Below are 3612 nucleotides of genomic sequence, written 5' to 3'. Positions count from 1 at the left end.
ACCATGGGCTTTACTCCATTCGCATCATCATGGTCAACTCTATTTTGAGGAGGCATCTTTTCTCCAGTCACATTTTGAGTGCCTTCCAACCTGAGGTGCTCATTTTCCAGTACTATATCTGACAGTGTTTCTCTGCTATTCATAAGGTTTTCAGTGACTAAATATTCGGAAGAAGTTAATCACTCTGTCTTCCTAGTCTGTCTTCGTCTGGAAGCTCATCTGAAACGTGTCCATAATGGGTGACCCTAATAGTATTTCAAATGCTGGTGGCATAGCTTTTAGAATCACAGCAACCCACAAGCCACCTCAGTAGGACAAACTGACAGATGAGTGGTGGCCGTTTGGCTTTAAGTAGAAACATGTGTATGAGGCTATTGAAAATACTATGACTTGGGTCAGGTGCATATTAATCCTCAAACTGACATCTTTGCTCTTGAACACTTTGAAGAGGTCTTTTCAGATTTGCTTAATGAAATACATGGTTTGATTCCTTGACTGCTGTTTCCATGAGTATTGCTTGTGGATCCAAGTAAAATGAAATGTTTGACATCATCTGCCTTTTCTCCATCTATCATGATTTTATTTATTGTTCCAGTTGTGAGAACTAAAACTAGGGTGGAATAAAGTAGAATAGTGGGAAATGAACAGGGTTAGGCCTTGGCATGAGCCAGGTAATGAAAATTCTTGAGAATTATGCTTTCTCTTAAAGCTGTGGAAATCACTCAAAAATTGATTTAGTCATTTCTACTATGTGCCACATCCTGCTTTCAAATGTTTTTAGTCTCAGGAAAGAGATGATAATTAAACAATAAGAATGATCTTTATTTACACATATTAGAAACTTTTAAATTTAAAGCAAATGTTTGATGTAATTTTTTTTCTTTAGAATTTGAAGAACCTCTGTAAAGGTGCCAAATATGATGAAAACTAAAACATGAGGGGCCTTCGGAAAGTCCATGGAAAATTTCTGTCATCTTTCAATTCCATTTTTCCATGAGTTTTTTGAAGCCCTCTCATACATAAAGTCTTTAAGAGCTTTTGTTGTTATATATAGATTTTGGTAAGGAATAGTGAAAATAGGACATAGAGAACTCACAGTATCTGGGCATAAAATCTGGCACTGCCACTTAGAGTTAGACCTTATTTATGTCTTTCAACATTTCTTTATCCACTCCTAACTACCTATGCAAGGGTAAATATGGTCTGGTAGCCGCCATTGAGGTTAAATTATAGGTTGAGGGCAGTAAATATCCATTTACTGGTAATTGTGTATTACAATAAAATAACAGTAATAATAACTCAAAGTATTGGCAAAATAATAGATATGTAGATAAATAGGACATAGAAGAGAGCCCAGAAATAGACCCATACAAATTCATGGAGACTGCAAAAAGTTTGTGGAAATATTACATTATCTTTCAATTTCTTTTTTTTTTTTTAATGAACTTTTTGGAGCCCCCCACCCCCATATAGTCAACTGATGTTTCACAAAGAAGAAAATAGTGGTCTTTGCAACAATTGGCACTGGGCTAATTGGCATAGATATGCCAATAAATAAATGAATAAATAAATAAATAAATCTAGACACAGACCTTCTGAAAAAATTATACCTTCTCAGAAATTAATTCAAATTGGATCATAGACATAAATGTAAATTAATACAATTTCTAGAAGAAAAATTCATGTAGCCCTGGGTTTAGTGATGAGTTTTTACATACAACATTAAACATCAGAAAGCAAAATTAAAGAAAAATTAGTAAGTTAGATTCAGTATTATAAAGGACTTGTAACGAATGTATTGAAAAGATCTTAAAACTCAACATTAAGAAAGTTAACCCAATTAAAAAATTGGCAAGGGATCTTTTCTAAACAGTCACTTAGCTAAAGAAGACATGCAGATGTCAAATTTGCATATTATAAAATGCTCAGAACAATTTTCATTAGCAAATTGAAAATTAAAAGTGTGATATCATTGCCCACCTATCAAAATGGTTAAGATTCAGAAAAATGATATTACCAATTGTAGGAAAGGGTGCAGAGCAGTAAGAGCTCTCATACACTCATTGCTGATGGGATTGCAACGTGATGTAATACTATGGAAGATAGCTTGCAGTTTCTTATAAATGTAAATACGTTTTTACCATATGACCCAACAATCACACTCTAGGAATTTGTCAAACTGACTTGCAAACTTATATCTACCCAGAACCTATAATAGCTTTTATTCTTAATTGCCAAAAACTGTCTACCATGGCCAAGGAGGAGACAGACCCTCCATCTCAGCTGAGAGCAGAGATTACAAGTCAGGGTGTCTCAGCTTCCTAGAGGCTGCCTAGTGGTCCTCTTTGAGGGAGAGTGCACTCCATATCCATGATTGCCTGCTCACTGGATAAAATAGTTGTTATTGTTAGGTGCTATAGATTCAGAGAGACCCTAGATGCATAACAGAAAGAACCACTGCCTTGTCCTGCACTTGTTATTTGTGAACCCGTTGTTGCAGGTCTTCTAATTTTTCTCTGACTCTCTACATTGCCAAACGTGCTGTTCTTTTTCAGGGACTGGACTCTCCTGATAACATGCCTGAAGTATGAGAGACGAAGTCTTGCCATCTTTGCTTACAGGGAGAATTCTGGCAGCATTTTTTCCAATACAGATTTGTTTGTTCTCGTGGCAGTCCACAGTACTTTTAATATTCTTTGTCAACACCATAATTCAGTTGCATTGATTACTCTGTGGTCTTTTGCATGAATTATTGTTTCTGTTGCTAATGTCGTCGAGTTAGTTCTGACTCAGAAACACTGCAAAGGGTTTCCGAAGAGCATCTGGTGGATTTGAATCATCAATTTTGCAGTTAATAGGCAAGTGCTTAACCTGCAGCACCACACCAGAATATATAAGGCAATTGAAAAATACATTGTCTTGGGTCAGGTGCACAATATTTGCTCTTTAATACTCTAAACATGTCTTTTGCAGCAGTTTTGCGTAATGCAGTATGTCCTTTAATTTCTTGACTTCTGGGTTCATGAGTGTTGATTGTGGAAGCAGTCAAATGAATCAACAAAAAATGAGGTGCTATCCATATAAGTCTTTGATCTTTATCAGTAACAAAGTCAGGCCTTCTTCATTGCCCTCAAGCACAACTGTGTCATCTGCATGTTGGAGGTTGTTGATGAGTCTTTCTCTAATACTGATGCCACATTCTTCTTCATAGAATTCAGCCCTTTCAGATTATTTGCTGAAAACACAGATTGAATAAGTATGGTAAAGTGATACAACCTTGACAAAAACCTTTCCTGGTTATAAAGAATTCAGCATTCCCTTGTTCTGTTCAACCAACTGCCTCTTGGTCTATGAGGTTCCTCATTAACACAATTAAGTATTCTGGAATTCCAGTTCTCAGTGTTGTCTGTACTTTGTTATCCACACAATAGAATACTCTGCATAGTCAGTAAAGCACAAATAAACATCTTTCTGGTATTCTCTGATTTCAGTCAAGATTCATCTGATATAAATGATGATATCCCTTGTTCCAAGTCCTCTTCTGAGGGGACCCGACCACTTGCCTTGATGTTTCTTGGGCAGGCAAGTTGCGCTTGTTCTTGTAGTAACAGT

Source organism: Chrysochloris asiatica, unplaced genomic scaffold (assembly GCF_000296735.1).
Source record: "Chrysochloris asiatica unplaced genomic scaffold, ChrAsi1.0 scaffold00109, whole genome shotgun sequence".
NCBI classification, from domain to species: domain Eukaryota; kingdom Metazoa; phylum Chordata; class Mammalia; order Afrosoricida; family Chrysochloridae; genus Chrysochloris; species Chrysochloris asiatica.
Note: the sequence above shows the minus strand (reverse complement) of the source record.